At 52.5% G+C, this 12023-nt stretch overlaps 1 protein-coding gene across 5 annotated transcripts in view; it reads right to left on the bottom strand.

Moving 5' to 3' along the window:
* The window catches only part of LIMA1 (LIM domain and actin binding 1), a 236304-nt gene extending 234829 nt beyond the window's left edge, over positions 1-1475 (bottom strand). For 3 of the 5 annotated variants that reach the window (XM_029595006.1, XM_029595009.1, XM_029595011.1), the window contains exon 1: positions 1350-1475. The gene's annotated coding sequence lies outside the window, so the exon portion shown is untranslated. The other 2 variants (XM_029595008.1, XM_029595007.1) reach the window with 2 other exon arrangements.
* Between the last annotated feature and the right edge of the window lie 10548 nt (positions 1476-12023).

Genomic DNA, 12023 nt, shown 5'->3' with positions numbered 1-12023 from the left:
GAAAGAAATAACCAGTTTTAAGCATTCCTCTACCATCCAAAGTCCCATTCAAACCAAGGAGACCCAATGGTCCCTTACACCCTTAGCACTTCTTGTATCGCCCATCCTTTACCATCAATACAAGAAAAAAAAAAACAAAACTTGTTGCATGAAAATGATGAATAAGGAGATACTTGTCCTCTCTGTACTGCATTTTTTACTCTACTGCCAAGCCTAATTTTTGTTGGCAATAAACTGCCAATCGAATTAAAATGTTCACATGCTAGATAAACAGGTAGGTTTATCTGTTTGCGTTTTTACTTGGCAAAGAAAAAACGCGGAGGTAGGGCGGGGAGTACTTTTCAACATTTCAAACGTCTGCAAGAGTCCTTTAAAACCCGCATCCTCTCTCTGGCAAGCGTCAACTGTGCTGAAAGTTTTGTAAATATGTGTAAGTTTAAAAAAGTAACTCTCTCACGTCCTTTATCTGATTCACTGTATTTAAAGTTCAAGGTTCTTATTGAAAATATTGTTTTTTACGTTACGTTATGCTTTACACACTTTGTTATTTGTAAACTGGGTTGATGTGATGCCTATCATGAAACTCGGTATAACAAAAACAATAAATAAATAAATAAATAAATGTAGACTTGCTTCTAAAATGAATGGGAATGCTGATGAAAATGCAAAGATACCTTAACGTAACACTAACACCTTTTTTTTTTTTTTTTTTTTGCCTTTTATGCAGATTTCACCAAATCATCTCTCAAACTTGAAACTATCCTTATCAAGAGAAAGAGTAGCAGGAGTCACGCTTTACGGGCCAGTTCTCCCTCTCCCCCCTTGCGGGTTTCGGATCAGGTTTCCTCCACCCCTCGCCGCCCAGCAGACACCAGGATTACATCCTTTCCCTCCTCCCCCCCGACAAAAAACAGAGCCGCAAATATCCGCAACCTTTTTTTAAAAGGTGCAAAACACCTTCCCCCTCCTAAATATAAACCGCGTGACCCCTTCACCCTCCCGCTGCTGACATGTCCCGGGAGGGGGGGGGGGACGACGACGAGAGTCACTCATTACACACTGAAGTAAACCGACCACGGCCAGAATCGGCGACACCGCTCGGGAGCACCCACCGCAGCCAGTAACCTCCCTCATCCTGCACCCACTGCAGCCAGTAACCTCCCTCATCCTGCAGCCGCTCCCGGCCAGGCTCGCTCGCTCGCTCACTCACTTCGGCTCCCGGTCCTATCTCCCGGCTCCCTGTCGGCGTTTGCTCTTTCGCAGGCGCCACGGACCCCTGCGCTTCTCTCGCTCCTCGGTGTAGGTGGGGGGGGGGAGGGAGCGCGCGCGTGGACCTCAAGCTCGCGCACCTGCTCACAGACAGCCGTCGCCTTACGTCCTGCGCTCCTTCCCTTCCGGCTCGCACTCCCGGCCTGCAGCACCTGTAACCGCCGCAGCTCTCTGCTGAGGACTGTAAAGCACCGCCCCCATCCGCGTTCTGTCGCGCGCAAACCCCACCCCCTCCTCCTCCTCGTTGCCGCCCCTCAAGGTAGATGAGCTGAGCGGCCGCGCGTTCGAGGCTGTCAGAGTTCTAGCGAGCGAGACGGGCGGGGGGACTTGTGGGTGCTAACCTAGAAAAGTGATGCTTAGGAGCAGACAGTGTCGTGTTGGGCGTCCTCCGCTTCTTATTACTAAGGATCTAATTTCGAAAGAAGAACCTGTTCTTTTACTTAGAGCAGTGCAGTAACTAGGCCTTTTAACGCCAGGGGAAACAACCATGTTTATATTCCTTTCCTTCAAACCACATTCCCCCAGCAATGGTTCTCCTTTCCCAGCCTAGCCTCACCGCACTCCACCCCCTTATCATCTCTTCAGTGATGCTTGATTCCCCCATCTGAGCTCCCATGATACTGGTGGACCTTGCGCTTCTCCCATCTACCCGTGTTCAATCCTGAGAATCCCCCTTTTCTCTCCAATGATGATCCTCAATTCCCCCACGGTTCCAGATATCATCACCCTTCAATGTCCCGAGAGATCCTTTTAGCTCCCCAGTCTCTAGTCGTCCTTGAAAGCTCCCCCGCCCAAGTGCTCAAGTCCCCCACCCTCAGTGATGCTCCAGCTTCCTGTCAATCCTCTCCTAGCGCCCCCCCCCCCCCCCCATTCGCCACCCAAAAGAGAGGAATTGTTATTCTTACCATCTCAAATAGCAACTCCTCCATTTCTCAAGTCAGTAGTGTAAACCCCTGCGTAAGGTGCCTACTCTTACAAACTCCTGGGTCCCTCCTGCTGCTGCTGCTGTTTTGTACAGGGAGGCACAGTGGGCTTTTCGTTTGGGATAATACCAGATGAAAATACCTGGGATCCTGATGTAGTTCCCCAGAGATCTACACAAGAGAGTCCCCACAATACTACCTTTCTACAGGGTTAGTTGAGAATTTGGGAGAACCCATCATATGAATGTTTCTCCTGGTAGTTAGATAGACAGGGTATGATGGAAAGATTTAAAATATATATTCCACTCTTGGTAGGTTGAAAGATTGAAAGTGTGTATATTTGTACTTGTCTCAAGAATCAGACAGTAGGTGGTAATTAACACACAGATTTTATTATTCCCTTCTGTGGAACTGAAAATTCACTCCAGTACAAGAAAACAATTCCATCAAAGTATTTTGAACAATACCTTTTCTTTTATCTTGACAGTTTTACAATTACCAACAATTAAATCTTTTTGTTTCCACAGGTTCACTTAATGCTCCTGAACAAAGATCTAACCTTCAGCTAAGTACTCTGGTTTTACTTCCCCTTTTGTTACCTTTAGTCACCAAAGGTTAAAGTAATACACAGTAACCACATTTTTGGTTTTCAGTTGGTCAGAGCTCTATTGTAATTATTTTAAATTATTTCAATTCTTTTTTATTTTATTTTATTTTTATTTAATTTTCAGTATTTAAACATTAGACCAATGTTCTCAGCAAAATACAGAAAAGAAAATATTCTTAATATACTTCCATATAGGAAATTACATTTATCTGAATATTATAGGCATTTTGGGAGACCAAGAAACAAAAAGCAGACTATAAAAAGAAATCAATTCATCAAAAATAGTAAATACTGCATAGAGTACCATATGTCTTCCCTACAAAGCCAATCCCCCCCTAGAGTTACTTTAGGAGTGAGAATCCCGGTATACACACAGTTGGTCAGGATCTACAAAAATATATCTAGCATTCTGGAAAACAATAATGCATTTGCATGGAAATCTTAAGTAAAATTTAGCTCCCCTTGACACTACTTCACTCCTCATCGTCAGAAATTGTTTCCTCTTTTCATGGGTAGTTTTTGTAATGGCCGGGGGACACTCGTTGCCTATAGAATTGCTGCATCTGAGTACGAAAGTACATTCGAAGTACAGAATCTCTCTCCGAAACTAAAGTAAATGACACCAACAAAATTGCCCTATTATCTATCATCATTTCAGAAGACTTTTCCAGCATATCCGTTAAATTCACAGAAAAAAAGGTCAATTGATCTTGCTTTTCTTTTTTCTCCTCCTTAGAAGGTAAATAATATATTTTAGATATAGCAGGTATGGATAGCTCTGGAATTTTCAAAATGTTTACTAAATAGCTTTTAAAAAGATCTTTAGGAGCTTTTAGCCTCAATTTAGGAAAATTCAAAAATCTCAAATTGGGTCTTCTTATTTCATTTTCAATTGATTCCATTCTTTTTATACATAAATTCTCTGATTTTATAAGATTGCATTGCACCTCTTTAACACTTTTTATTTCCAATTCTATTTCTTTCACAGTTGTTTCCACCAAAATGATTTTATTGTCCAGGCCGTGCACTTTACTGGCGTTTTCTTTCAGCGTCATAGTTAAATTATTTATAGATTTGTCCATTGATGTTAATACTTTCTAGATTTCTTCTAAAGTTATTTTAGGAGGACTTATCAAAGGAGTATTATAAACTATGTGGATATCTGGTTCTTTATCTCCTACCTCCAGGGGGTTTCTCCCTCCGTTGTCTTCATACCGAGCCACCTCCCTTGGGCCGGTGGAGCCCAGAATAATAGGGCTCTCTGAAGAATACGGCATTTCGCTGTCTCTTCTCGGGGCTTCAGAGGTCCTTGAGGCAGCTTGTCTCTCCGTCGATCTTGTTGGTTCACCCTCAAATCGTCTTAGGGAGCCACACAGCAGACATGGGGTTATTGGCACACTGAAAGGCCGACCGGATCGCAGTGTCCGGTCGGCCGGGGTAATGTGGGCCAGGCCCACGAATAAAGGCAGGTACGGGCCGAGTCAGAGTGCCCGGTGGGCACCTGAGAGGCCAGGATGTGGGGGGGGGGGGGGGAGGGGTCAGCAGAAGGTCGCGAGGCGGCGACAGCTAGGCGGGGGTAGGGGCACGGGCTGGGTGCGAGCGCACGTGCGCATGAGCGCACGTGCGTTCGAGCCGGGAAGTAGGGGGGTTAATTGGCTGTGGGGGGGGCGGGACAAAGCTGTTTGGCGGGCAGGGATTGGGGCTGCAACGGTCTCCGGGGGAGGGTTTATGCGGGCGTTGAGCCGGCTTGCTCAGTTGCTCGTGGCTTCTGAGCGGCAGGCTTCGTTTTTGTGCTGCACGGGGGTTTTTTGGTGCCGTGCAGGTTTTTGTGCGGGGCGGGCTTGGTCCTCGGTTGGCCGTGGGAGATTAGCGCTCGTCTCGTTCCCTCAGCGCCAGTTCTTGTGGTCTGTCGTCTGGTGTGCTGTTCGTGATCCGGAGGAACAGGTTGCTGGGGAGCCGGGGGCTGCCGGCTTGTGGGTGTATTCTGGGCGCTGGGCTGACTCGCTGGTTGTCCTCATGGAGTCGGAGGAGGCTGCCTGGGTCCCTGGAGATGAGGAGGAATTCGGTCTGCCTATCCTGATGCCGGGCCGGCCTGCTGCAGGGTCCGGGACCAGTCGGGTGAGTGCTCGGGGGTTTGGTGGGGTCCGAGGTGGCAGGGGGGGGGGGGTTTCCACAGTTCCCCTTTTGCTTCCTGGTGCTGAGTCCGCGGATGCGGTGGGGTCCTTGGTGTCTGTCTTTCCTGTGTTGGGCAGGGGGCTGAGTAGGGGCAGGGGGGCTCGTGTTTCCCGATCCCGTCCCCGGGGTAGGATGGGTGCTTTGGCTTTTGTGGGGGGGGCTGGGCCTTTGGGCGGTGAGGGGGCTGGGGTGGGGTCTGGTGGCCGGGGGCGCATTGAGGGGGGGCTTCCTGAGCCTGTTTTGGTGGGTCTATCGGGGGTTCCGGGGGTCATTTTCCCTGGGGAGCCTGGTAGGCCTGTGTCTCAGTCCAGTAGGGGGCGGTCCCGGGGTGCCCGGTTGCAGGGTTTTGGTAGTGGTTCTCTTCGCTGGGCAGATAGGGGGTGGAGGGCGCCGGTTGGGGGGGCTGCAGTACAGGGGCGCGGGGTTTCTGTGGGCGGTGGTGGGGGTGCTTTGGGTCTGCCTTCCCGGCCTCGGGGGGGTGCGCTTTGGGTTGTGCCTTGCGGGGTGTCGGGGTCTGATGAGAGTGGAGTGGAGAGTTCTGGCCTTCTGGAGTTGCCTCGGGGGCGGGGCAGGCCGGGGCCGCTTGGCCGGAGGTTTGGGGCTGGCTCGGGTGGGCCGGTGGGGCTGGGGGGGTCCTGGGCCGCCTCGGTGGAGGTCGGGGGCGTTGCTGTTGATGCCCCGGGTCTCGCTCCCGGAGGGGTATCTCCGCTGGTGTCTGGTATTTTTTCTCCGCAGGAGGAGTGGGACGAGGGCCAGTGGGATGCTCCTGGCCCTTCGCAGCGGGAGGCTTGGCGGACGGCAGCGGTGTCAGCTGAGCGCGGTATGCCTCGGGCGCCGGAGGGGCCTGTCGGTGCTGCGGTGGAGGAGCGGCTTCCTCAGGGTGAGTTGGTTATCTTTCCTCGGGACGGGGAGAGGGTGTCGGTGGGTGCCTTGGAGGATGGAGGGGTGGGGGCGTTAGGTGCGGTGGGGGTGGCGCCAGTCCGAGGGGGGGACGACGCGGGCGTGGCTGCGGGGCGCAAGAAGGGAAAAGGGAGAAAAAAGCGAGGGCGCTCGAGTTCGTCTGCGTCTACCTCGTCTTCCTCCTCCTCCTCGTCCGACTCTTCTGATTCGGGTCAGTCCATGGGCGCTGGGGCGCCGAGTGCGGCCTCTGATAGGAACCCGCCTGCTTTGGTGGCCCTTACGGAGTTATGGGAGGAGGTTCCACGGAGCCTTAGGAAGAAAATTTACGGCAGAAAGTTTATTGATATTTTCCGGCTCATGGAGGGTCGTAGGGGTCGGAGGAAGGGGAAGAAGAAGAAGAAGAGGAAGACCGGGGATCGTTTTCCCGGGGCGCATCCTACGGTGGCCAGAAATGTCCATAATTGGATGCGGGCTTTTTTGCGTTTGGCCAGCGTCATAGGGCACCGGGACCCTAAGCAGTACGGTCCCTTGCTGGCGTATGGTGACGCCATTCTGGCCGCCAGCAAAACGTACGAGGGTTGGTCGTGGTTGAACTACGACGAGCGGTTCCGGGATCGGATGGAGGGTAACAAGTTCATGACTTGGGGTACGCAGGATGTGGGCCTTTGGCTGACGCAGATGACGTCCAAGACTCCTGTTAGTTCGGGACTGCAGGGCGGTAGTTCTGGTCGGCCTTTTCGTTCGGGGCCTCCCGCGGCTGGAGCGGGGCGGCAGACTGTCGGGACCGGTGATGTCTGCTGGCGGTTTAATAGGTCGTCCTGTCTTTTCCCGGATTGTAAGTTCCGGCACGTGTGCGCCTCCTGTGGGGCTGGTCACCCCTCCTCTCGCTGCGGACGGCGACAGGGGGAGGGAGGGGGGGTTCCCCCGGGATCCAAAGCCCCTGGTAAGTAACACTTTTGCTAGGGCGGCCACTCCGATCAGGGTTGAGGCGTTGGTTCCCTGGTTGCGGGCTTACCCCAAGCCGGAGGTGGCTCGGCTCCTGTTTGACGGGTTCTCTGGGGGATTTACTATTCCGTGTGCGGAGCGGGGGTTGGTGGGTGGGGGGATCTCTTGTCCTACGGTGACTCGGTTGTTGCCGGTGGTGACGGCCAAGTTGCACTCGGAGATTGAGCTAGGTAGGATAGCGGGCCCCTTTGAGGAGCCCCCGTTGCCCGATATGATTTGGTCCCCCTTGGCAATTGTTCCGAAGCGTGAAGCGGGCAAATACCGCCTAATACATAATCTCTCGTTCCCGGCTGGGGGGTCGGTTAACGATTGTATTCCAAGGGATTTGTGTGCTGTTCGCTACGCTTCCTTTGATTCGGCCGTGCGCAGGGTTCGGAGGTGTGGCTTGGGCGCCTTGATGGCCAAGGTGGATGTGGAATCCGCTTTTCGGCTGTTGCCTGTTCACCCGGGGTGTTTTCGTCTCCTGGGTTTTCGTTTTAATCACCGGTTTTATTTTGACAAGTGTATGCCCATGGGCTGTTCCATAGCCTGTGCGTACTTTGAGGCTTTTAGTTCCTTCATTCACTGGGTCGTGGAGGTACGGTCAGGGTCGCAAGGTATTGTGCATTACTTGGATGATTTCCTCTTTGTGGGGCGAGCAGGCACATTGGACTGTGCCATCTTGTTGCGCTGTTTCCAAGGGGTGGCCAGGGATTTTGGTCTGCCGCTGGCGTCCGGTAAGACGGAAGGCCCGTGCTCTCGTCTGGTCTTCCTGGGCATTGAGTTGGATTCCGTAGCCATGCGTTCGCGTTTGCCGGATGACAAGGTGCGGAGGCTGCGGGAGCTGGTACGGAGGGCGGTGGAGCGGCCTAAGTTGTCCCTGGTAGAGTTGCAGTCCTTGGTAGGGAGCCTTAATTTCGCGTGCAGGGTGATCCCCATGGGTCGGGTCTTCTTACGACGGCTGTCTGCGGCGATGGCTGGAGTGCTCCGTAGGCATCATAGGATTCGGGTGACCGCGCCGATGCGGGCGGACTTGCGAGTGTGGGACGGATTTTTGGTGGATTTCAATGGATCGGAATTCTGGCAGACGGACCCCACATCCAATTTTGCTCTGGAGCTGTACACCGATGCGGCGGGGTCGGCGGGCTTTGGGGCGTATTTTCAGGGGTCTTGGTGTGCTGCGGCGTGGCCGGACGCTTGGGCTCAGTCTGGGGTAACGAGGAACATCACCTTCCTGGAGCTCTTTCCTATTGTGGTGGCCCTTCATATCTGGGGCGAGCGGTTGACTGGGCAGAGAGTCGTATTCTGGTGCGATAATCTGGGGGTGGTGGAGGTGATCAATAGGAGGTCCGCTAAGTGCCTGCTGGTGTCGGACCTCTTACGGGAGTTGGTGTTGCGTTGCATGTCTCTCAATGTGACTGTTTGGGCTCGGCATGTTCCTGGAGCTGTTAACACTATCGCTGACTCTCTTTCTCGTTTTAAGTGGGACTTGTTCCGAGAATTGGCCCCGGATGCGGATCTTCGCGGGACTTCGGTGCCGTCTTTCCTTTGGAAATTTGGTTCCCGGAAGCCTGGATGTTGCTGAGGTCTTCGCTGGCGCCCTCCACGTGGTCTGCTTACGTGGGTGGGGCGCGCAAGGTGGTTGAATTTCTTTCTTCTGTTGGTTGGGCGGGGGGCCCGGTATCGGATGGCTTGGTTTTGCTCTTCTTGGAGGAGGCCCGGCGCCTGGGTGGTTCTCGGGCGGCTGTGACTCGGCAGTTGGCCGGGTTCTCCTTCTTCATGCGAGCGCATGGGTGGGGATTCCCCTCTGGGCGGTTCCTGGTGCGGCGGTTGTTGTTGGGATGGTCCCGGTGTTCGGCGAGGCCGGTGGATAGACGGTGGCCGATCACGCATGATATCTTGTTGTTGCTCTGGGAGTCGTTAGCGGGGGTCTGTTCTTCTCCTTATGAAACCGTTCTGTTTCGGACGGCATTCGTCTGGGCCTTTTTCGGCGCTTTCCGGGTAAGTGAGCTGGTTGCTCGGTCGGTGTCCAGTGTGGAGTTTCCCGGCCTCTTGGCTGCGCATGTGGTGGTCACCACTTCCTCGGTTGCCATTCGCATACCACGGTCCAAGACGGATCAGCGTGGCCGTGGTTCTTCGGTGGTGTTACAGGCGGTTCCGGGTTTGCGTACTTGCCCGGTGGCTAACGCGGCGCGGTATTGCCTTGTTCGGGCTTGGGGTGCGGTCCAATTTTTGGTTCATGCCGATATGCGGCCACTGACGAAGTATCAGTTTGAGATGGTTCTTCGTTCCGCCTTGACTGCCGTGGGGCTCGACGCTCGGTCCTTCGGGACGCATTCCTTCCGTATTGGGGCGGCTACGGCTGCTTCAGAGGCGGGGTTGCCGGAGGGTGTCATCTGTAGGATTGGCAGGTGGCGTTCCAGGGCGTACAGGGGTTATGTGCGTTCCAGGCCGCCCCAGCCGTGAGCAGTAGTTACCTTTGTTTTCTTTTCAGGTGCGGTGCCTGCTGGGAAGTCCGCGTGGATCATCGGCCACTCGTATACCCACTGGGCGCATAAGCATGCGTGCGGACGTCCTTATGGGCCCCATCTGGAGTTACAACGCAGGGGGGTGACGGTGTTTTGGTTGGGGAGGAGGGGTATGGTTTGGGGTGACTTGATTGCGTGTGTGCGGCGGGAGCGGGATCGGTTGGGTCCTCCGCAAGCGGTGGTAATTCACCTTGGGGGGAATGATTGGGGAAAGATGTCCAGCAGGCAGTTTATTGGTATGGTGCGTAGCGATTTGATGGCAGTGTCCCTTTTGTTGCCGTCCACGGTTCTTTTGTGGTCGGATATCATCCTGCGGCCCGCTGAGGCGCCTAGGGTCATTTGGAGGAGGAGTAGAGCTAAGGCCAACCAACAGATTGGGTCCTGGTTAGAAAGGGTGGGAGGCAGGCACATTCGTTATGAATGGTCTTGGGGTTCCTCCTCAGGTCTTTTTGGTAAAGACGGGGTGCACTTATCATTCCTTGGCATGGATCTCTTTTTGAATTCCATACAGGAAGCCTTGGAGGACATTTTTCCCCGTTGATTGGGTCCGCATCTTTGGGGGGTCACGGGTTTGTTTTACCCGTGTCTATGGCGGATGGCCCGAGCCAATGCAAGTCAATTATTATGTAAAGTTGGTCGCCATTAAAGGGGGGGGCAACTGGGGGCTATTGTCTGAGTGGAAGGCCCCTTGCTAGGAGAAGGCGGGGGCCGCATTGGCCTGATTCCTTGCTCGCCAGCGGCGGAGTCCACCGGATTAACCTCTTGCTTAATGGCGGCGGAGGTCTGATCTTGGTGTAGGGGCCGGTGGGGGTGTTTGAGTCGGTTGGCTGGTATTGACCGCTTGGCTGAAAGGCGGCGGTCAATGGGGGATGTTGGGATAAGTTATTGTTAAGCGTTAAATGTTATAAGGCTCGGGTCTCCTGGTCAATAAAGCTGCGGCCCTGTTTTTACCCAATCTTTTGTGGTGTCAGTTTGTAAAAAGGGCGGTTGTGAGTGAGTGAGGTCCTGGATGCCCATATTACAGGACTGAGTGATGTTTCCTCTGCCAAGGTGCTCGGCGTTTGCTCCTCGCCAACTTCGCCTGCGGCTGCTCCCACAAGCAACGAATACATGGTCCTCGCAAACGCCACTTCAATCCGCGGTTGTCTCGAGTCAGAAATCGGGGTCGAGGTAATATTTTCTCTGACTTTCGCCTTTCTTTTAGTGTGTGGCATCTTTAAAGCAAAAAGAAATCTCTCAGTAGGAAAAAGGCTTTAAGTCAAAGGTTCTCCCGCGGAGCTGAGGTGCTTGCGTGTATTCTATGCAGCGGCCATCTTGGTCTCTAAATTACTTAAATTCTGATCAGAATGTCTGTGGATTTATGATGGTGTGTTGGTGAGCTTACGGTTGATGGGGCCCTGTCTGATTTCCCCACAAGCTGTTCTAGAAGATGGCATGTGGATCCTATGGTGCAGCGTTCTCTGGCCTTCCCCAGAATGTTCCTCAGTTCCTAACACATCTAAAAGTCTCTTCCCTGCAGCTTTGTCTCATCCATGCATTGAGATTCTGGAGCTCAGCCTGCCTCTGTGGTCCTGCATGTAGAACGGGGAGCATTTCTGAGAATGCAACCCTGGAGGTAATGGATTTCATTTTTCCACCTGAGCCTAAATTTAGGCTCCAGAACCTCCCTCTTGTACCTTCCTATGTCATTGGTACCCATATGTACCACGACAGCCGGATCCTCTCCAGCACACTGTAAAATCTTATTTAGGTGGTATATGAGGTCTGCTACCTTCGCACCAGGTAGGCAAGTTATCAAGTGATCCTCATTCCTGCCAACTATCCAGCTATCTACATTCTTGATGATCAAATCACCCACTATAAACTGCCATCCTAACCTCCCCTGTGCACATGGCCCTGGAGGCACATCCTCAGTGTAAGAGGGTAAAGCATCACCTGGAGGGCAGGTCCTAGCTACAGGATCTCTTCCTGCCACACCCAGGTGATGGTCTCCTGCCAGGTGACATTCCTGCTCCTAAGCAGCACAAGGGCTACTTGACTGGAGTTAGGACCACTCTACTATGTCCCTGAAGGTCTCCTCTAAATACCTCTCTGGCTGCCTCTGCTTCTCCAGGTCTGCAACTCTCGCCTCCAAAGATTGGACTTGTTCTCTGAAAGACAGGATCTCTTTGCACCGGGTTCACACACACAACCTCTCACCAACAGATACATAATCATACGTATAGCACTCAGTGCAAAAGACTGGAAGGCTCCTATCTCGCCACTGAATATCTATCTGCATCTTAATTTTAATATGTTGCTAAAGTTTCAAAGATGATTATAGAGTAGGTATGTCTTTCAATTTAAGGATTTTTAAATTATTTGGTGTCTTTTAAAATCTGAGGATTTTAAATTGATAACTACTGTGTTTCTCTGAAAATAAGACAGGTCTTATATTCTTTTTTAGCTCCAAAAAAAAATGGTTAGGGCTTATTTTCAGGGGATGTCTTATTTTTTTTCCATGATTGGTGAATGAGGAAAAGGCTATGCCCGCCTCCTCTTTCATTCACCAATCAGATTCAATTTTATCAGCCCGCCACAGAAAACTTCGTTTTCCCATGGGTTCGGGCCGATTTTATTTAGTCTGCCCCCCCCCCC

The sequence above is a fragment of the Rhinatrema bivittatum genome, chromosome 3, assembly GCF_901001135.1.
Source record: "Rhinatrema bivittatum chromosome 3, aRhiBiv1.1, whole genome shotgun sequence".
In the NCBI taxonomy this organism is placed as follows: Eukaryota; Metazoa; Chordata; class Amphibia; order Gymnophiona; family Rhinatrematidae; genus Rhinatrema; species Rhinatrema bivittatum.
This window is presented reverse-complemented; position numbering and strand designations above follow the sequence as displayed.